We start from the raw sequence: 25,694 nt of genomic DNA, 5'->3' as shown, positions 1-25,694 counted from the left end.
ATAAAGTATAAAATATATAAAAAATTGACGTATGAACTTAAAATGTCATTTTTAATTAACGCTTCGACCGTAATGCAAAACGGGTGAAAAAAACTGAATATAATAATATTAATATTAATTAATATTAATTCTCGTGATTTCCATAATCTAAATGATATAAAAATAATGCTAATTAAGCATAATCGTGGCCGGCAACGGTTACGAACTCGCGACAAATACTATATCTATTAAAATTATACAATATTAATTAAAAAGTTCATATTTCCTTAATTATAATAATGAATATAAAATAACATACAATACGAAAACAGTTAATCATATTTCATTTTTCCCAAATCTTATTTAAGCCCGGCAATTAAGGCCATTAGCCATGGATAGGAACAGTAGATTTTTTGTATAAGGTTTGTAAGATTTGATTAGTGCGGTTAGAACACGTGTGTGTATGTGCGCCATAAATTTGTCACTAAGAACTCGGATGGATTTCATAAAGACAATAGTTATATTTTATTTTTTTTTAATTGTTAATAAAATCCCTTAATGACGAACTATTATAATTTTAGATCATATTATATTTAGGTAATAAAAAAAAACAAAACATTTTTGTATTAGCCATTAGGGATTATGTGTCAGACTTTTTAGGTAGTAGAATACTTTCATCATAAATATATTCATCCAATTTCACATTTATTTATTTATTTATATTAAAATAAAATTATATTTCTTTAGATCTAAAAACTGCACTAGCCTAAATTTCCAAAATTGCTTAAAATCTATTTCAGAGCACAAGACTCGGAGTCACAGAAATTTTCGAAGATCTGACTTGTAGTAAGATGGTGAAAGTGGCTTTTTTTGCAGAGTGAAATGTTAACTTGAAATATCTAAATGCTAGATATTCTTGATCTCTAAAATTATGTTTGCTTTTCAGAGCATTCAATTCGTATCAAACTTATAGTTTATTCCCAAAAAATATTTCACCGTATATGTTATTATATATACTTTTCACTATTAACAGATGAGTAAATAAAATATAAATTAAAAAAATATATTTTTATTGTTTTTTATAATGTTTTGTTAGATTCATTTAAATGAAAATAAAATTGAATAAAAAGAATTATTACATGTTAATTAGCCAAAAGAAAAATGTAGATTATTAAGAGGCGATGTAGCCATAGTTGACTCTACAGGAATAGATCTTACATGTTTAAATGATTTCTGAGGTGCACATTAGCTCGATTCCGACGTTTTTGAGTTTGTGGCCAATGGTAAAAATGAATAACGATTAAAGTAAGTCAATTTTTATTATTGTAAATAGTATTTTAACAACTTTAAAGTAGTATTTTATAAGTATTAAAAGTCTAATTATTGAGTTAGTATACCAACAATTTTAGTGATTTCCTTGTACCAACTTTCGTCTATTCTTTAAATACCTATTTATAACTCATCAATGATTCATTAAAAATTTGATTTTTATTCTTGACATTTCCCAAGCTAATTGTCACTTATGAGAGCACCTTAATTTATTCAACACTATAGTAATATTTTTTTCTTCTGACCTCACGTGTATACCTACTTATTATGCTTATTTAATTATATATATTTTATAAATTAAATAATAATGCACTTTAAGGAACACTGCTTTGGAATAATAAATTTAAAATGAATAAAAAAAGTTTTTTGAATAATTTTGGGTTATACTTATAACTTAATAAAAAACATTTTGATAACTTGTAAATATATTACTTATATGTTAAGTCACCAGGTTACTGTAACATGATTAACATATTAATAAATATGAATTCTCGTTCTTTTACTTTTACAGTTGTTCAAGATAAACGCTCAAACAGATAAAAATTATTATTATTATTGATTTGTAATAAATTATTATTTTTCTACTATGTCGGGTGTTGCGGAACAAAAAAGAAAACTAAATGGCACAACATTTAGAAATTTGGCCAAGTAAAAGAAAGATAAAATCAAGGACTGCATTTCCAGCTATATCAAGTTAGAAAATTATTTTAAAGTCAAATCAATGCTTAATATATACTCCATAAATAGCTACAAATATAAGAGTTCCTTATTATTTATAAGTTAATGAAAAATAAACATTCTATCTTCCAGTACTATTAAAAAAAAGGATCATTGTTCCAAATAGATAATTACTAATTATTAGTATAAAAAAAGATTTTTACGTAGCTATAATATTTTTATTAAATGGAAATGACCAATTAAAATACCAAGCGTAGTGAGAAAAATTGTTTTTAAGTTGTTCATACTTTAATATATATATTCATTATATATACTAAGGGCACAAAATAATTTTGCCCTCTTCCATATATTAACCTTTAATATGTCCCTGAAATTATGTAATATAAGACACAACTAATTGCTGGCCGATACAATCACAGATTCACACATAATTGACTGTAAGGCATTTTTGCCAATACACACAATGTAAGGACGACACTTCGTTGTACACCATGGACATCAAAACACAAACTCCGTAGGACTACGACACAGCCACTTATTATTATAAAATATTAACGTTACATATATGTGAGTATTAATCTTATAAATATTTTATAAGTTATAAAGTAATAGTAACTGTCATTGAGTCTATGGTTATTTAAATATATTTTAGATTGTTTTATCTATATTTACCCCCGGTTACAGCAACTATTATCTATAGGATCATACTAGGTACCATATCGTTTTCGGCAAAAATTAATTCAACCTACTGCACATGAGGTATCTTTAATAATAGTGAATAAATTACTTATTGTAACACATACTTCATAGTTCATAGGCCACGCGTGGTTCTGCGAATAGTGTTTTCAATGTCTTTTGGATATTTATTTGTAAGGTTTATATAAATATGTATTATATAATTTTTAAAAAAATATCACAAAGCGAATGATATAAAATATATATTCAAATAGATATTTGAATGAAAACAAAAAAATTATTTATTAATAATAAAAGTCTATGTGCAACATACTCATATATAATGTAGATACATAGATACAGCTGTGTACATTATTCTTTTTACAGACAATAACCATCAAAAAATCAGGGCACAGTGCATATTAATAGATATCCGTTATACTCTATTAAAATATAATTTAATCGCGAATGATAGAATACATCGTTTTTACCTTACACGTATTTTGTTTAACCTAACCTTATATGAGGAAAATAAGTAAGCAGTGTGTGTTATTTTTTTATTGAACTTCGGGGAATAAAATACCTATGCATCTACTTGCAGATTGTCCATATCAATAAATATATTTTATTTTAAACATAAAAAATAATTTAATCCCACAAAATAAAAAGAAAAAAATTTTACGTAAGCGTCGACTTTTACCGTGAAACCGATGTGTGCCGTATTTGCCAGTCCAGACGTGCACCGCCATCGAAGAAACAGCTAGCTTTCTTCATTGGTCTTTATCGTGCTTCGAGATGATTGAAGTATTTTATGAAAATAACTTGAACTAAACGGAATAAAAACTAAAGTAGGTACTAGTTGTATACTAAAGACATATTGTTTAACGACTGTACGATAAACGATGTTTTTTTTATATATGAATAAAACTCTTTGTGATATTATAGGACTTATTTTTCTATTACAGCTGTTTGACTCACATAAAATTGAAACATTTACACTAGACCAAAAGTTTATAGAAATAGAGAAATTTGTAATATTTTATTCTAACGTAGATGGTTACAAATCATTTAACCTAATCTATGAAAACGATAAACTAAATAAAAATAAGGCATAGTCGGTATAGCATATAATCAAAACATTAAATTGTTTAACACTTAAAATCATTATTAATGTATAGCAATAGTCAGTGCTATTTTATAAGATTGTGCTGCCATAGGTTTTGGAATAATATGGAAAAAAATACAATTTCCCTAAATATAAAAGCTTTTGTACATACGTACAAGTATTTAAATAACGGGGTGTGGTTGACGGCACATAATAATATTTAAAATAGTAAAAATATACAATAACATTAATAACTGATAACAATGTGATAGACAATAACTGATGACTAATAATGGTCGCTGGGTACGGTGGCAGGAAAAGTAGGTGGTGGTGGTGGTAGTGGCAGGGAGTAGAGAGTAGAACTAGGTTTTTGAATCGGCTATTTCGTCCTACTACTCATCTATTATAATAGCAACATAAATTATTTGTTTTGTATCTATGTTTTTATCTTGCATGTTTTATTTATCAAATAACAAAATAGAAACTTTTAACTGACACTAAATGTTTTCTAGCTGATTATTTAAATTCTTGTACTAAATCTTCGATTTTATTTATAATAAGATATTTGCATTTTTTCAACATTTGATTTCTATATACATTTGTTAAAAACTTTAGATCTATCATTATAGATAGTTCAGATTTTTTTACTCTATAGCCATAAACAACTTATTAAATTTTTATTTATCTAAAAGTTTTCGAAAGTATAATTATTATTCCAAGTTAGCTTATTTAAAAGTAGGTCTAACAACTTTGAATCTAAACTGGTAATTATTTTAAACAGATTAAAATATTTGTCCAAAATCATTAATATTACTATTTTTATAAAACTCAATTCACAATAGAAAAAATTGTATGTGACTTTTTTATAAGGTAATTTAAAAAAAAAAATTTAAATTATTGATATCCAATAAAAATATTTTAAAATATGTATTGTATTATTTTCTTGAAACTTTTATTTTCACAAAATAAATTATAATATAATTTACAAAATGCTGATCAAAATCTATATATTATTTATATGTTTCATGGCTTCATGCTATAGTATAATTATATAACGCTCAACGAAAATGTATTTACGTAGTTAAATACTATAAATAATAATTATTATTTTTATAAATAAGTAACATAAAATATAAGCTGAGTATAATAATTATTAAGTTTATGGAAATTTATAAAACTATCTAAAACTGTTAAAATCATGAGATAAATTAATAATGAAGTATATTACTAACGTATAATAAATAAACAACAACGGCTTTTAATTATCTTACAAATTTTAATGTAATTTATAACATTGAATTAAAACTGTAGCTGAGGCATAATTTAAAGGCTACAATATGCTGCACAATATTATTATGTTCACTTTTACATAAAACCAATAAAACGTATATATTTTCAAAATCTTTTCAAATACACCTTTACTTCTTTTTGACACAAACCACAGGCACTCGATAATAATAAATTATAAAAACTCCATTGATGCTGTATCACCGAAATAATTCCATTAATGGCTCTTATGTGACCTTTAAAATCGGTATTTTCTATGTAAGGGTTGTATAGCGACAACAGCAGATTGATCGATGTAAAAGTTGTTCACTTCATCACTTCATCATATATATATATATAGTGAAAGTGTCTTTCGATACCTCGCTATTGTAACAAAAGTTGAATCAACCTACAGAACGATACTAAAACGAAAAACTTTCATTTTCACTTTAAAGGAAAATCGTATTAGGTCATAAGTGTGGAACACGTATGAATCTGTCAATTGGTTTGGTACCTATAATATAGATTCATATAACCAGTTTTTTTATTATTATTTTGATACTAAAATTAACATCGTCATAAACAAAATGTATGCATTAGAAAATATGAATTTTCAATAGACGAACGGGTGGATGTGAACAGTAGTTGAACAATAAAATATCCACAAATATGCGTTAAAAAGGTGTGGTTTGTCGATGATCCGGATATTATATAAAAACATAATACGAATTTACGACACTATCTGTCAAACTCTCGTACACGCCGAGTTCATAATAATTCATTGATTTAGTCTATGTTCAAAATTAATTTTCTAGATACATACATAGTTACATTCAATCGCGCGCGCGACGGTGCAAGGAGCAAGGTCCATTCTTTTCGAGGGCTTTATAGTATATAGGTACGTATCGTATAATATCCGTATAACGGCTAAATCGTTTTTTTTTCTAATCTATTGTTGAATTTTTCTTTGTCGGCGGTCTCAATCAAAAGATTACGCTCAATTCCTGAATAAAAAAAAAAAAAAAAAAAAAAAAAAACACAAGAAAGAAATAATAGGTAAAACGCCCAGATTTGGATAAGCGGTAATTATCTCGGCAGACCGTCACTCGAAGAGCCACGGGGAACCTGTCAAACGAAAAAAATTAAATAAAATAATCGTCAGTGAACACCGTATAAACGACACATACACACACGCACACACGCAAGCATACGCTAGTATACACGACCCATAATGAAGTATAATTATTATTATTTTATACATTAAAATATACTCTCCTCTGTATAACAACTCAGAATCGTGCATATTGTTAAGCAATGACCTATCGTCGTCGCGAGTCTTAACGCCTTTTCATTACAAAGCATAATTGTTTGAGCAGTGTGACATGCACAGACAGTAATGCGCATTCACACGCTCGTTATCATATCATAGTGTTGTATAAAAATACATAATAATAACAACACACGTGCAGTGTCAGAGGTAATGGGGAGTATATTTTTTTGTAGCGCGTTGCCGAATCGGTATGATTGGTAAAACAATATAACATTATCTATACCTATTAATTATTATAAACAAACGTGATAAAAAAAAAAAAATTATATGCTGATTTTTTTTGTCTTTAATCTGCTTGAGTTCCATTTATTGTCCGATTCAACAAAATTTTTGAAAAAATCTGCACGTTGTAAAAGTAATGTTTTCTTCTTCTAGACAATTTCATTTCGAATTTTAACGACGTTTGAAAAGTTTAAGATAAATTTCTCTGTGGTAAGATATTATTATCAATCATTATGTTATAATATGATTATATTAAACGAGTACCTACCGTCTACTTTAAACAGAGAAAATATGTTTTGGCGTAGTCCCACTGTTTTGAAGAATTTACTTACAATGATCAAATGGGAAAAATTTAATTTTTGCGCCTATTGTGAAACTAATACATTTTTGTTATACTCAATTATTGTTAAACATATAGTATTCACATAACTCTAAAGTTTAGAGTCTAAACTATTGACTTTTGAGACAATTATTTATAAAAGATCATAATATTATCGTACAGTTAAACACAAAGCAAACGTCAAGACTGTATTTTATAGGTTACCTGCAAAAAACAAAACCTTGTAGACTTTTAAAATAAATTAAGACGGTAGGTTTCTGGAATAATATTTTGTCTACACTCGTATGATCGATTTACAGCTTCGCTGTTGTCTTAGCAAAGTTTTATTTCAAAAATTGACGTTTTAAAATAACCTATTATACTCAACGCAAGAGCATAGCTATAAACAATATAGTTTGTATGATTGGTGTCGTACATATTGTTCTCAGTGTACAGTACACACAACTTAAATAAAATTGAATAAAAATAAATGAGATTCAAAAAAATATTAGTTTATTGTTGGTACACTAGGCAGTGATTGACTTTTCGTAATTGTCCGGGGGCGCTATTGAGTCTTCCTACACCGTTGATATGATGGTATTACAGAACATAAAAATGTGTATGATACCGACTGTAGTTAATCTGCACACCCGCGCATACGGCCCACCCATATGAAAAACGATGTGTGAGGCCTAAAAAAAAAAAGCCAAAGGTCATGGAAAAAGGTTAGATGAAAATCTTCGGGCGTGTAAACAAAATACTTTGTTAAGCTACGGCCTCCGACGCAACACGTTTGTATATGAACTATACGTCTATATATGTACCTATATGTTGCACGTATAATTTCTAACAGTCACCCGTCGCTAGTTCGCTAAAATGGAATAACGTTTTTGTTGTTTTGTTTTTTTTTTTTCATCTTCAACGATCTTACCTCGAGGCCTTAGACAATTTATCACGTAGGTATTTTATTTGTTGGTATTCGTGTCGGCATATATAAATCAGTTTATAGTTTTTTATTTTTTTTTTTCCTATTCAATTATGTTAGTACAATTTGTTTTCAAAAACATATTTTTATAAACTATTTTATTCGACAAAAAGTTATTTTTAAATATTATACATTTACAGTATTTATGCAGATATTTAAAACAATATTTAAATGTGCACAACATACATATTATAATGCATCTCGAGAAACTGGTATTAATTTATTGATATGTACCGATATCATAGTATATTGCTAGTAAAATTTTAAAAAAAAAAACAACTAAATAAAACGATGAACTTAAGGTGATAAATTTTATGAAAAGTACTTTAAGAGATAAACTTAACATTAACGGCAATCTGTTAAAATTAAATAAGTTTTTGTTAATTAAATAATAATATTCAATTAGGATTTTTAACAAATGAACATTTTTAAAATCAAAACTTAATTCGTAGTTACCCTTTTATTATAATTTTCAAAAAGTAAAAATGAATCGGAAAATAATTCATACATAAATAAACTTATTACAATTATAATTTTTAGTTATAAAAAAAATTGCTAAGCTTTTAATAATTAAAATATTTCTATTTTAATTTAATTTATTTAAAAAACTATTAACACCAAACCATTGACTATAATGCATATAATAATAATTACTATAATACGTCACATCACGCTGATCTGGAAACCTGCACAATTATATTGGACTAAAATAGATATGTATAGTATTTATTTTTAGTATTTGACACATTTTCAATAGATAATATAATTTATAATTTTAAAGAATAATTAATTTAATGTTAATAATGCATTTCATAATTCTTGTACCGTTTTCTTTTTTTCCTTTTACCCACCCATCTATAACCTATTACAATATTAAAAGTTTTTTAAATGGTAATTTATTTTTAGAATTTATTTATACATGGTTTATAGTTATTGTTATAACAGTAATATTTACTTTCATAAAGTACATTTGTACATGAAAAATTTTTAATTTAATTTAATAATTAACCAGCTAAAAAGAAAAAACGCTATTTAAATCCAATTATAAGCAGCAAGTAATTTTGAATATAATGTTATTTTTCAGTATTTTAATATTAAAATATTCTAAGTACCTACACATTACACAATCTTTAATCTTTTTACATTGTCTACTATTTATTTTCTTTAGTAATTATTTATCTTTTTAATACACACATCAACATTATGAATTACAACAATTAAATATTTTGTTCACAGTTGGGTATCTTTAAAACCTGACGTATATACTTCATAAAAATTAGTGTTCATGCATAACTATAAAATCGTATAATATAAATTTACATAATAATAAAATTAACTGCGAAGATAATATTAGAATTCATTAAATTTGCAAGTTAACATTTTTTTTTTTTTTTAACTTAATTAGATCATAACCTCGATCGTATTAGTTTCAAACAGATCGTTAGCTGAATATACTTCATAAGGATGTTCAAAAAAAAATAAAAAATTAACAGCGTTTCCGGTAACGTTTAAAAGTGTATTTTTCATAATGGGTTTAATCTTTTTCTTTTATTTTTCATGAAAAATAAAATAGAAACGTACACATTATAAGTAAAAACATTCAGATTGATAATAATTCATGAAAATTAAACTATAAACTAAATTATATTTCTGTTTCAGAATGTTATTTCACACAAAAAATATTACAATGATATATTAAAATACGGTAGTAACAAAAATAACTGGTTCTCCTATAACTCAAAACTGTACACAGTTCAAATTGAATATGTGTTAGCGCGTGATTATATATCGATAAAAACTCAATCGAATAGAATAAACTTTGAATTGTTATATAACGTAATAAATCAAATTACCGGTGTTTAGTATAAATCAATATTTACATCACTTTGTTATAGCATCTAACTCTTTGATTAGATTAACAATCTCGGACGCCGTCGTATAACGTTTGCAATATTTATATTCCAAACGCTGATCAATGTAAACGGAAGCTCTGAAGTATCTATCTAGCACTACGGACTTGTTTGCAATTGGAGTGCCGTACGTTTCGATAGACATATGCGATATGACGTATCTCGGTGGATCAGCGACGATACTCAAGCTCCACGAAGGCATTGTTTTTGAAATTTCTTCCATCGTGTCTTTCAAGCTGGTTTTTTCGTAGGCCACAGTCCCCCTGATGGGTTCGATCTTGTACTTGACACTTGAATCGTCCGAATTTCGTCCCGATATACGTTTTCCCGTGCTCATCATTGATACTACGGGCGATACTGTGACCATAGACGTGGTCACGGTATCCGAATACTTTTCGCGGAACACTGAAATGGACTCTTTTTCAATTATATTTCGGAGCGTATCGCACGGGATGTTAAAACGATTAGAAATGAGTAAAATTTCGCGATCAAACGTTTCGTAGTCCTGCGATGGTTCGTTCGCGTCTCGTAAAATTTTGTTATTTTTAGATATCACAACTGTAGGTGCAATTTTAACTTGCTCTGCAGTATCCTTCAATGTACAGGAATTTTTGGTGACGATTTCATCATTGGCCGTTGATGGTTTGATTCCAATCTGATTCTTTTTATGTTTTGTTGGTTCATCATCGTTGCTGTAGTTACTCTCAGCCGTCAGTAAATGATCGTTTTCGTTTAGAATTGAAGAATCTGATTCGTGTAAGTCGAGTAATTTTTCAAAGGGTTTAGAGAACTCATTTCCGGTTTTTTTTTTTTCGATCTCGTCACTACATGATGTATTGACTTTATCAGCGTCTCGTAATAATAATTGTAGTTCTTTCTGCGATGGGCGACCACGTTTCCGAGTAACCTTAACTAAGTCATCGTTTTTTTCGTGTTTCGATCGTATCCCGTTCTCTGTATTTACATTATACACCGTTGATAAGGTCTTAACACGAGTAACCATTGGAGGTTTAGAAGAATTTTTATTTTTAAAAACTCTAGGTAAATTCTTTACGCTTATTTTGTCCTCGTTGTCTACGGTAGTATTCAGAGAAGATTGAACATTCATCGTATTACGGAGTTTCCTTGAAGTGTTTACTGTAGAATTTACAAAATTTCTATGGTTGATTTTTTTAACATCGTTTTTTAGAGTTAAATGTATTTTTGCTTTACTTTTTTTTGATTTCAGAATCTTGGATGGTTTTTGCCCTTCATTTGAATCATTTAACCGATCACTAAATTCAGTTATCAAATTATCTTGTGACGTACCACGTTTTTTGGAAAGTCTTGCAGAACGTTTCAATTCAGTAGTTTTTCTACTTCTGCCAGTATCCTTTGGTTCCATAGAAACAGTATTAACACTATTAATTATATCGGATTTTAGTAGTGGTATTTGCAACATGTCATCACAGCGCGTCAGTGATACCGTACAATTTATACCTGAATCGTCCATAGTTCTGATTATAAATGAAAAATGAATTTATGTTTGGTTCATCTAAGCTGAGAAAAAAATTACACAATTAATCGGATTTTATATATTTTAAAAATAACAGTGAACATTGGTATAACTCAAAAACTTACTATGAAATTTTTTAAAACCATTTATACAATTTTCGATGATTAAAAAATTGTCTGTACACAATTTATACCAAATTATCTATAAATTAAAATTAAATATAACTAATTAATGTTAATTTCTATTAAAAAGTTTGTTATTTATAATTATCTTGGTTGATTTAAAAAGTCTAAATTAATTCTAAAATACGTATAATATTAAATATTTTAGTATTCAATTAAACCTCTATTTTGTACTACCGATTTATTTGAAACAGCATATTTTTATACTAATACTGTAATACGAATATCACACTTAAACATTTAGCAACGTAATTTTTTAAAAGTCATCTTTAAAATTTAAAATATAAACATTTTAAAAATTTTAATTTTCTCCATCAAAATAATTGCTATAATTACTTTTTTTTTAAACTTTAAATTAATGTTAACATGATAATATATTAAAATTAAAAACAAAAATAATTAATTTTACAAGTCATTATTTATAAAAATTAGATAAATTCAAAACACAACAAACGTATAAATTAAATTAAATTTCTTTTTGGTTTATTTTTTTAGTTATTTTACTCGTAGACTAAGATATATCTTGTGAGTCATGATTTATGATTGTAGACCAATACGAACAAAAGCTAAATATTTAATTTCATGCTACCATATAGTTTCTTGTAGTAAAATAATTTCAGAATTGCACATTTTATAATATAGTTTATAGATAGGGATTTAGTAGCATCACAGTTATTTGTAATATTATTTTCTACAATTGATATTTGTTGTCGGTAGGTTTCTAAAATTTATAAAATGTACCATAATTTGCTGAATGAATAATTAATAAAAATATCTGAAACACAATTTAACTCCACATTTATTTGTTTTTAATTTGTAATTGTTGATTAAAATACATTTCTAAGGATTTCATAACGTGTGTTGATGTTTTAAAGAGGAAATAAAATGATATAAAAATATAAAAGGAATGATTATCATCATACACAGCACATACCAGCGGCATACTATTGTACGTAGTTATGAAGAATTTAATATGAAATTATCAAACTTTTGACAGATTCAAAACATGTTAATCAACACTTTAAAAAAAATTAGATAGATACATGGGTACTATTCTGCTATACATCAGGTTTCTAGAAAATCATTATTAAGGATGTGTTAAATTTTAATTCAATGATTTACAATTGTACACGAACGGAAACGGTCTGTCATCCTGTCAAGGAGATTTTATTATTATTTATTTTTTTTTTTTTGATATAATAGCTATTAAAGTAATATATTTTATTTCTTGTATTATAGTAAATTGATGTATTATTTTCCAAAAAATATTGCATTTAAAATATCATTAGCACCTATTTGATTATTGTAATAATATGTATTTATACCGTATAACTCAATATTAATAACATATTTCTGTAAATATTATAAAACAGTTAAATTAGATTTATATGTTAAATAGTTAATATCTTAAAATAAATCATTACGTATACAAAAATTCGTCATAATATAATATACGTATAAATTTTAAGTTCTCGTGAATAATATTTTTAAATTATAACAAAATAATAAAATTAACATCGTTGTTTATCACTTAAATAAATGATTTTGTCAAAATTCCATCTTCAAATGTATATGAAAAACAGTTGTACCTATGTGTTTTTAATATTTTATACAAATATAAGAAAAATATATGTGCGATTTTATGCTAAATTTTCAAGAATTTTAACTCAACGAATAATATTTAATTAACATTTATAAAAAAAAAAAATGAAAATTTTTTTTGTACCAATAAATGACTCAATATATTTTTAAAATTAGAGTATACATAAAAAACGAGAATATAAGTACTTAGTGAAAATTTCTGTAATTATTCGTATTTCAATTATAACAAAATAAAAAAATCTATTTAACTGAAAACTAGTTTAACGTAAAAATTTCCATTTTACTTTAATTTTTTGTTTTTTTTTCCTAGTTATAAAGCAAGTAATGGGAATTTTTAATTTTAAAATATAAACAAAGTCCAATTTTCTATCCAAAACCACTTTCAACGTTTAAAATTGACTACATATTGATGTAAAATGTATGTATGAGTAAATTAATCTCCTAGTTCAGAATCTAAAAAAAAGTCATTTTTAATGGAATTAATTTTATTTTATTATGTTTAGCCTCCGTAACCACTTAAAAAATCGGAATACGTCACTGACACAGACAATAGTCTAATATTATATGCGTCCATAGAAAAATAATATCGTAAAGCTTAAAGAAATATATTTACAATGAAATACACTATACGTATAATAAATTAAACACAGCCACTGCCATTAATTTAGAACATCTTCTATCTTTGTGTGTGTTTTGTAATAAATTATCGAAATAAAATGAACATTCTAACAATATCACTGAATTTTTCGATTTAAATTAATTTGAATCAAAATAATATATAATAATATTGAACGGTGTAGGTATTAATACTATAGGTATGTGACATAGTATTAAAAATATTATAAAATGTTTTTGGATGCGTTTGATCGGTAAAAAAAATAAATGCCATTCTTGTATGCCAACATTAACTATGTATTAGTTTTAAACATAACGATAAGTACTGCAGTAGCGTGTATACGTATAGTTAACATTTTTATATAGGTAATATATATAAAATTACTGTTTTATAATCAAAAAAAAAAAAAAAAATGTCATGAATAATAGCTATGGAAACGTGGGACTACAGTTCCTTCTCAGGTATACAAATCATTGTGCAAAAATGTTTTTATGATATTTGGAGCAAAGGTAGTTGGTGTAGAGGTGTTATTTTGGCAAACTCCCATACAGACGTACGGGAACCTCGTAAAAATTTAAGATCGTCAAATTCGTATTTATATTGTCTACTGCTATGCAGTGACAACTGGTTGCATAGTTCAGATACTTGTGTTTGATCATGAAGACTGTGGGGGGGGGGCGGTAATTCGTGGGGGTAAGACAAACACAGTAATACTTATAAGAGTACTGTGTATACTGAATAGGGTATCTGATTCCATCGATGTGATGACACGTGAGCTGAAGAAACGAGTATCAACTAGTTGTGTTTTTTTTTCCCCCGTGAAGTATTTAATTCACTTCGTATGTACCTACCTCATATAAATACATATATATAAAGTTTAAAATAACTGCAAGGAGTTAAAATAACCGGATAATAGAACACTATTAAAATGTGAGCTGTTGACCAAATACAGGTATCACCACCTACCTACCAACCTATTCAGCGCACTTTTTTTTTATTAAGTCTTTTAATCCGTTCGCCGACAGTTCGAATTAAGAAAAGCCAAGTTACTTTTTCTCCTTGTTTTCTCAATTATATTAACACACAAAAATAAACATACCGCGACAATTTACCGTTCGTTTTTAATATTATAATATTATTATAGGTATACTTACACGTATATTTTTCAATTCGAAATCCGAATATGCACTTTAATAAAATTGCATTGTTTTATTTTAAACACGCTTTTATGAATTTAATATTTCATTTTATTATTTCTAAATGATTATGATAATATTTAGTTTAGATACACTATGATCGTCAATTATACGAAGTCATCCTCCAAAACCACGGATGACATACGATGCATCGTGATAGGCGGTCACGCAAATCTATGGAAGTATACCACTCTCGAGCACAATCAACTATAGACCTATAGACGGCTGTAGATGTATACAGTAAACGGTGTTTCAACAATCTTAACCTTCAACACGATTGTACGTGGTCAAAGACTTTAACTTTTTTAACTTAAATATGATATAGCGTGTAGTGATCTATGCATATAACAATGGCTATAGCAGAATAAAAAAATTACAAACAGAAAAACTCGCGAATATTTCTTAACTGCTAATTTGTTTCTTATCGAATACGCAAAATACTTCCTCTGAAAACGTTAAATAAAATTTGTAATTGAATGAGTTCCTATACAAAATTAAAATAGAACAACCGCTGGATAATTAGATAATTAGCTTTTAACTCTTCATATCCAATCTGTATATACCTAACCTAATTTTCTTGATTTCTATGTACATAATTTTAATCGGCTCATTAATATTTAACAACTAATAAATAATAATAGTAATAGTAGGTATTACCATTGATTTTAGAATATACTTGAAAATACACTTGGAAAATTCTAAAACCAAAGGTATTACATATTACAAAATTATTCTCTTTCTTAGTTTTAAGTTTTAATAATATTTGTACATTACAACAGTACCAACTTACCTATATCCTTACTTAATGTGTAAAATGTATATTGTATAGGTAATATATATATTCTATACATAAAATATATGCATAATATGACAAACTGCAGCTATACTATCACCTTTAATTAAATTTACATACAATAAGTTGCATTTGATATCACCTAAGAACTATGGGCCAAGATAAACTATGCGGGTAAGTAATACTGTACTCATATAGAAAACAGAAATAGTATTCACAACATTTAATATAACAGTTTGAATTATAAAAATTAAGACTAAGATTATATCTTTATGTATTTCATATTATAAAGTTATGTATAATTAAATCAACTTATACCGTCATAAAAATAATAATAATAATAAAAAATTTTAAATATACCTCCTATAATTCATAAGATAGGAGTCTTCACTCGACTATTTACGAATATTAACATAATATATTATACACTGTGCTAATAATTTCGTGTATTTACAATGGACAACAAGCTATTTGATTATATACTGTTACATAATATTTTGTGAAATTTTTAACCTTTATAAACTAGGATAAAAATATTGATATAATACATAAAACATAAATGTTATGTTATATTAGCTGTGAGAACGATAGTTGAATAATATTGTTGGCGTTGAATAGGGACTAAAAAATATACACAGGCAATGTTATGGTTTTTATATTCTTCATAAAATATTAATATTAAATTATAATATTATTAAATTATGGTGTTGTTTTCTCTTCTATGTATTTTAAATTTATAATAAAGGTAATACGGACATCCGGTATTCCGCCGTTTGCCACTCATCTATACCAGGTATGATAGTAGGTATCCACGTATAAATCTGTAAGTACCTTGTTAGACAACTAGTGATTAAGAATAATGTTGCACATTATAGTTTAGAATCAAGTTATTATAATTATTATGTAATTGTTTTTTTACAAGCATCCGAGCTCGTAAAGGTTTTATTGAGCCTATCACAATTTAACAATTACAATTACTCATACAAGTTCAACAAATCAAATAAACACGTCACACAAGCCGATTAATAAGCATTTTTAAACTGTAATATTTTACATAATCATGGCTTACTTAAAATCATAGATAACATTCTTACCTATAATTTTTATGATAAGACAATCCACTTCAATATTAGAGATAACATCAAAAAATTGGTTCTACTAAACTCAAAGTTGCTATATGTTTTATGTTCTATATGCAAAGCACAATAACACATGAGAGTGTGGCGCCGTCTATTAATATTTAATATGTGCAATCAATATGCTTAACCAATTGAACGTGATTGATTTAATATTAGATTATATTTCATTATTGTTTTTATTATCACAAAAATTTTAAAAAACAATTTTTAATTATGCTTTATATAATTTAAATAGGTACTTATTACTTTTGAATAGTTATTATTCAAAAAAATTATGAACGTATATAGTATTATAAAATAATTGTTGAATAATTTCCTAAAATTTTATATCTAAGATATAGGTATATTGTGTCTTATGATTCCGAATTCTGGTTTCTTATTAAATTTAAAATCAACAGTAATGTTATATTTAACATTTGGTTCTGTCATATCCTAATATTGGATTTATTTATTTTTTTCAAAACTGTCAATCAAAACTGATCCAGACATATCCAAAATGCTAAAACAACAAAAGGAATACTTTAATAATTAAAAAAAAAAAAAATTCAATTATTCGAAAATATCATACTTAATAATTATATTTTAGAATTCTAAAAATTAGGATTTTAATAATTTCATTATTAAAAGCAAGTACGAATAATGTATCACACATAAAGTATATGTCTGTACACTTCACCAGTACATTTATAATATGATATTATAGAATTATTATAGATATAAGATACACTATATTATAATATGTCAAGTATTGCGTAGGTAGCCATGAATGTGAATTGTGGATTTATTATATTTCTTCACTCAAACAAAGTTAAAATATGAATTATGATAATATTATCCTATGCGCTATATGCACATATATAATATTATAATTTATAAATAAGAGCCGCCTAAAGACAGTTGGGTTGGTTTTTTGTCTATTGCTCAATAAACAATATAGTTATTAACTAGATTTGTATTATACATGTCTAATGTTTTGTCGGAAAAAAACTGAAAGTATAAGTATTTATATTTTCATAAGCTATGCGCCCCGTGCGTATAAATTAAATAAATCAATTTTAAAATATATAGTGTTCTCGTAAATTACAATACATTAACACAAAGCGCCTAACTGAAAATCGTAACTTTTTATAATAATATGTAATATTACATATTTATTTAGATGATATCAATTTAAATTCTGAGATAAATTTCTGATTATATAATTTTTAAATGATTTATGAAGTAATAAATATAATAACACGACATTTCAAAATTTCTTTTTTCAATATTAACTATAGGTAAATTAAGTACCTAAACGACAAACAATTTATTTTATTCACAAATATGATATACGTAGGTATAATAATATTGTTAATGCTTTTATCATATTAATATAGTTCTGATTTTAACGCAAGTGGTAAGGCACAACCTTGAAAATTAGCTACCTTCTGTTCTACCAAAACAAATCAATTTTTTATAATAATAAATAAGTAATCCCAAATCATATACTGTTTTTCAAGATTTTCTAGGAAATTTAGAAAAGTAGAAATTGAAACTGACTACACAAATTAAACTTGTCACTGTTCTACTAAACGAAAAAAAAAGAAATCGATTAGATATTATAGTCTTGGTCTACTAAATCAGAATTGTTGTGAATTACCGGTTTTAGGATACATAGTTATAGTTAATTATCTTTAAACCATTTTTATAGTCTACAGATACCTATAGTAGAATAAAATTGATCAATTTTATCACCATATTGAGATATCTCGACAATAACACAAAATCGTTTTTCCAAAAATGATTGATCACACTAACTACAGGTTATCTCTTAAAATATTTTTTACCTATCAATGCATACTATTATATCATAATATTTTGATATTTTGAATTTCATATATTTCTTAGATAATGTATTATTAGAAAAAGTATATATTTTTTTATGTTTAGGTTTTTAATTTGATCATTCTAAAAATATTAAAAGTTTATTTCATTTTATTTCTATTAACTATAAGCTTTAAATTTAAACCTAATCTAGGGTTTTTTTTTTGTTATTTAAAATATACACTTACTATAACTTTCTGCAAACAAGATTTTCAATTTGATTATCCAATGACAAAACATAGATAAGAGTCAGGATTAATGGTATATTTTTTCAAAAATAGTGTGTTACGAAAAAATATTCCTGTTTTTAATCTATTAAAACCGGTTAAAACATTTATTTTTATTATTATTATTTTTTTTAAGATATATGAGATATATCCATTTTATGTATGAATAAAAACAGAATAATATAGGTATTTATTAATTATTGTAACATTTAATACGACAAAAACATTTGAATGTACACAATACTGAATAAATTTAAAAGATATTGTTGATATTTTCATGTCTCAAACTTTTCGTTCCTAGAAAACTTCAACATTTGCAGCATAAATTAATTTATTCTCCTCCTAAATATTTTAGCATATAGAACTTAGTACATTAGACAAGTTATAGTGAATGCCTCATTCATGAGTTTTCTCCGTCTTACACAACTGTAAAACATATTAACATACCAAATGAGCATTCAGCATAACCAATTCTATATTGTTAGCTTTAATACTATAATATACTATATATACTGTATATTTTTTTTTTTTTTATAAAATAAGCTATTAACAAAATTAAAAGTATAAGAACATGTAAATAATTAATTTAAAAATTGAAATATCGTAAAAAAACCAGGAAAAACGTTTTTATTATTTTTTAAGTGCTTACACTTTTTTCCGTGGGTTATATAAAAAAAAAATTAAAATATCACCTACTTATTTATTCTCGATTCATTTATTATATATTTCCATCAACAAAATGATAAAATTATAAAAATAAATTCAAACTCACAGCAGGCTCTGTATATGAAATTGACAAGTGATAGATGTAACTTCTATTAATATGTTTCTGTTTACGAAAGTATAATACTACAGCCTACGATTGAATACTTACAGGACTCGAAATCACCATAATCATAATTTAACCAGTTCTTATGTGTAGGTAGAGTTCTTTTTCGCGAATTCAGCGTTCTACAATGACAATAATTATCAAAGAACTATAGAAAAACGTGTACTTGTAAGTTGTATTTGAATTGGAACATCAATCATGGAAATTAATCATTTACCGGTAGCCTAGAGGACTTTCACTGATCCTGTATAAATTAACTAATAGCTTGATTGATATTTTGATGCCGTTTTATAATTATTACTATACAACAACATAAGAATCACAAATAAAAGATATTTAAAAAAATATTTCGAATTATTATACATTAATAATATCTGTACGTAATGTATATTTTCTGGTTTCATTCCATTTACTATAATGTGCGTATGTATTACAATAGGTATCTGATGTCAGTCAACAGTCAACGTCGTAATTATTCCCAAACTAAAAAGTAATTTCAGTTAAATTTAACAAATAGTAAGACTATAATATCACTACTTCCCGCATAAAATAAAATATTAATACAAATCAGTTAATCAGGTGGGTGTACACTGTATATTTTTATCGGTATGAGCATATAAATTAGCTTAGGGTTATTGGAAATTGTCTAAACGTTTAAGACGGTGATATCTTATCCAAGTACATACACCTATAATATAATATATTTGTACGTCAGTTTATTATAATAACGATAAATACAATCAATAAATCGTTGTTCGATGTAAATAACGTTCTTTATATACTACTCATATATTAATCAAAATTGTCGATAACATATTAAATTATAGAGGTGATTTTTTAAAAATAAAAACTTAATAGTTTCTTTCTCGTGTTATGGATAATGCTCTTGTTCGTTTTCAAAAAGAAAAAAAACCGTAAGAAAAAAAAACTCTTAAAAATTACGCTAAAATAATACGATTTTTTTACAATAAATATAAAAAAATAACACCAAGAGATAATCACTGGTTTCGTCGAGGTTCACGCATACTGCAGTTAATCGTTCTGTACAGTGTACACTTGCCCGCTTGTTATTTATTATGGTGTAGGTATAGAGATAAGTACTAACAAACATTTCAAAACTCATCAATCAAGTATCCATACATAATACATATAATATACCTATATCTACCTTGATACCTGTATATATTTACGTTATAATATTATACGTCAATACGGTTATACATATATATATATACCGCACGAAATTCGTTCATTTAATACATAGGTAAATATAATACCCGTACCTACCATCGGAGAAATAGTCTACCAAATTCTAACCAACTTGTTATTAATAATAAAATTTTTATTTTAATAACGCCAACTTAAATTTATTGAAAACCCATTTCAATTAGTATCAATCATAATTTTAAACTGTTACAATCCAATGGACTCTGAGCATAATATTAAGGGTTTTCTATAATATAATATACTTAACATACTAAATTCATTAATATTATATACTCGATAATTATTTTTATTATTATAAATAGTTAGATACCAGCTACTTTTGTTGTTTATCCAATATTATGCAAATTAATTTTCTTGCAATCTTCATGAATTTTACTGTAAACTACAAGTAGTGCACGTTTATAAATGAATGTACAGACAATACCTTAAAATTAGAATTGTAGCTTAGAAATAAAAATCCCTGCAAAGTATAAAGTCACATTGATCTGTGTCCATCGAGCCATAGAGGTAATGATTAAAATGGGTGCGTGTGAATTCTGCTTCGACATTGTGTTGATACTAAATGAAGTGTAGGTACATAAATTTCATCATTCAAACTCTAAATTCAATTAAGAACAAAATATAGATTTTATCATAAAATGTTATGAATTTCAACGTTTTACAACTTCAAAAACTAAGTTAAATACTTGTATCACTGTATAAACATATACATAAATATAATAATATTTAGGTACCTAGGGGCTAGGGTAACCATAAACGTAAATGTGACGTATCTATACCCATAATTTGTGTAGGTAGATTACTAGGTACATCGACGATCGAAGAGCACCAATCCTATTATATTATTATTACTGGATTCAATTTTAATATCTAATTATTAACCACGTTGTATGATAGAAAATTAAACACTAGTAAAACGATAATAATGTGGGTAAAATAATAATAATACGGTGAAATTCTATTTTAAACGTAACCTAACCTATACAATATTTTTTTCAATTTTAATTTTATTAATATAAATTTATAATCATTAAATAATTATATATTAGAAGTTTGGTATTTAATTTAGTGTGTTTGTTGTTGATCAATAGTTTTAAATAAGCGGAAACGTGCATTTAAGACAAGTCTTTTGGTTTTGATGCGGTGTGATCAGTAAGTCGATGGTCAATAATTAGACCTAAGTATTTAATCGATTGAGATTTAAAAATTTGAATATTATCTAGAAACACCACAGATCAGAGAAGAGCGTGAACAATGAATGTAGTTTGTAGTGATTTGGATTGATTGATTTGAAATGCAAACTTTTATACGACGTAGTCATGAAATCAAGGTGATTTTGGAGACTAAAGAACTAGGAAGGCAGTGTGAGAATCTTTATGAAAAAAATAATAACCTTGTTAATATGTTATCTGTAAACTTATCAACTGTTGTGTTCGAAGAGATATAGGTTGAAAATTTATAAAATAATTTTACTAAGATAAATACACCTACCCTCTTAGATACCACTGTATAATCCATAATGCTTAGATTAGGGGAGGGGGCGTTGAAAATTTTGCTTCCAAGCCCAAAATTTGTAGTTACGCCACTGGTACTAAATTAAATAATTAAACATAATACCATATAAATATTATATGATTATATTACATGCACAATCATTAAAGTAATATTTTAATATATCAAACAAATCTACCATTTATTGTAAAATATTTTGTACAATTCAATTTGATTTGAATTTTATTTCCGAAGACAATTCATTTTAGATAATAATTATTATTAATATAATTGAATATAATGTTCCAAATAAATATATTTTGTAAATTTTAACACAATAGCAAGTAGCCAGGCCAGTAGGTATAGTGTTAGTCTTTAGACAATCTAGACTTCTCTTGTTCTCAGATTAATTTAAGTTTTATGCGTTTTAAGTATAGGGTTCCGTGGCTTAATTCTAATCATTAAAAACTGCTGCATTATATAATAGAGATTTAAATAAGTAGGTAGGTAGTTATGTCTTCGATGAGTTATAAAATGTAAACACACATTTCAAGCAGATATTCAATCGTCGTTTACATTCTATCGTTCTATCTATTTTATACTTAGTACGGCCAAGGAACAGATTTTCGTTTGATCAAATATTTTTTATTGAGTAATGATAATACGCATCTGATTACATATATTATCATAAATCATAATAGACATGATGAATAAATTATTTCAAATCATGTAACAGTTTTACCTATTACTGCATATTTGGACATATAATCTATACGCCCATCATAAATAATTAATTATATATTTTATAAATAAGTTGTACATTAATAATGTTGGATAGGTACTTTTTTTCAACAATTTAAATCAATTGTATTGATCGATAATTGCTTATACCTGTATCTACCTAAATACACAAGTCAATTACATAATGCGTCATTTTAGTCAATTCACTGCAATCAATACTCAAGTTGTTTTAAAACTTTTTATTAGTTTTATTTATTTATTATTTCACAATCTGTATACTTGTCACTTATGTAAGTACTAAACGCATACACAAGAAGATGGGTTAAGAAGTTCAATTCCGCTCTCTCGCCCAAAATTGAGGGAAATTATTAAATAATGTTTTCGTGAAATAAAAGTGGTTTCTGACAATAAACTTCTTGTTATATAAGTAAAAGAATTTATAACATATGTCCTAACCCACCTCCCAAAAAAAAAAATAAATAAATAAATAAATAAAGAATAAAAAAAAATTGTTATATGCTTGTTAAATAAATAGATACTAAAAGTATGCAAAAGTGGATACGTACAACGCAATAGTAACAATAATAAAAAGGTGATCATATTCTTAAAAAATACAAAATTTTAAAATAAAATTAATAGCCTAAGTTTTAAAAAGCTTAAGTTGTACTTGAAATATGGAAACTCAATAGCATTTATATGGATGGGAAGAGGAGCTGCCATAATGGGTGGACGATCATCATTGGATTTATTTACAAACAGTGCTGTTTTCATAAATAACTTATCTTTAAGCGTAGGTGTTAACAATTTGTTATTATTAGAGTTTCAAAAAAGCGATATCAAATCATATTCATGCCAACCAAAGAGATTGGCGTAATTAATTAATAATAAACACACAAATATTAAAATGAAAATTTACGAAATCATAAATCAATTTGAAAATAAAAATAATAAATCTTTAAAATTAGGTATCTACTTAAAGTCTTTGAAAAAAAAAAAAGTTATTACATTTTTATTTACTTTATTTTAATAATAAAGAAAATAGATAGTAAACGCCAGTATTTTTTCAAACTATTGGCATACCTTTAATAACAGTAAAACGCCTTTTATTTTTTACTGCAGAAACTAAAACAAACCTTTAAAGCTCAAAAGGCCCCTCACAATGTATTGAGGTGAATTAAATCGCTTAAATTAAGGAAAGGCGATTATTGTGAATTTCAAATACGCCACTAAAGGATCTTGTATTACCTATACAACATACATACCTAAATCATAATAATAATTAATTGTATTATATTATATAGTTACACAAAATGTATTGAAAAAAATCTATTAAACATACCTAATAGACATCTAAGATTAACAGATAAACTATAAAAATTAAGGCTAGGGACTTAAAGAAGAGTTTGCATGTTTTCAATAATCATTCAAAACATAACTAATAGTAATATAGAAATTTGTTTCTTAGTACTAGAAGTTTAAAGCAATAATTTTTATTTTGCATAATTAGTTAGCAAACTTTGCATATTCAGCTATTTGTTTCCCTTTAAAGTACATATTTCATTATATACTTATGTATTTTAAATACCTACATATTTCACATATTTTATTATTTAAAAAAAAAAAATGCAAACAATTCATGACACTAATAATAATATTTTATATGTATATACTATACAATATTTAATATAATTTTCTAAAAATTGAAAAAAAATAGATTAAAATGATTAAATATAAATAATTAAATAATCCAACTACCGTGTGTTTTCCCAATTATTTGTGTGTTGTGAAAAACATAGTGAGTCGATAAGAAATATGTGTACGCGGTACGGCCGGTACGCTGAATACGGTCAGTTGATGACTTGATGTCAATTCCTTTGTCAGTATTCAGTAACATAGTGTTTTCGTCTGGCATTAATACAGTTAGTATAATATTTTAGAATAAGTAAACATTTTTTGTAGTGAAAATTAAATTAAAAACGTTTTATTTAATAATAAATAAATTTATAGTTTTTATTTTTTTATGAAAAACAAAATATTTTTAAGAACATATTTTAGCATGTCTGCATACTTTAAAAGCATACCCATTATAATTTTTAAGTGCATAAATGCATACATGTTTTAAAGATTTTTAGAGTATGAAATCTTTAATTCTAAATTAATTATACATGAAGTAAGTAGTAACCTCACTTATCGGTTATTAAACAGTTCGAATGTTGATTGCAATCCTAGTCGATGGCAGATTTAAGGCACTACGAACTATGCGGCCGCGTAGAGCAGCACATTCATTTTTTATATATGTACATCAAAATTATATTTAATATTTATTTTGTTCATAGTGCATAGAAAAATAGGTAATTAATTTTTTTCTTGAATTTTTCAATTTTAAAATTGTTATCGTTTAATTATATATCATAGCAAAATAATATTTATGTTTAAATGAAAACGTTTTTATTAAACTCGAATTTAATGAAAAAATAATTGCAGTATATATAGAA

Source organism: Melanaphis sacchari, unplaced genomic scaffold (genome assembly GCF_002803265.2).
Source record: "Melanaphis sacchari strain LSU unplaced genomic scaffold, SCAv2.0 Contig80_pilon_pilon, whole genome shotgun sequence".
NCBI classification, from domain to species: Eukaryota; Metazoa; Arthropoda; class Insecta; order Hemiptera; family Aphididae; genus Melanaphis; species Melanaphis sacchari.
The sequence above is the reverse complement of the archived record's forward strand: the minus strand, read 5'-3'. Positions refer to the sequence as shown.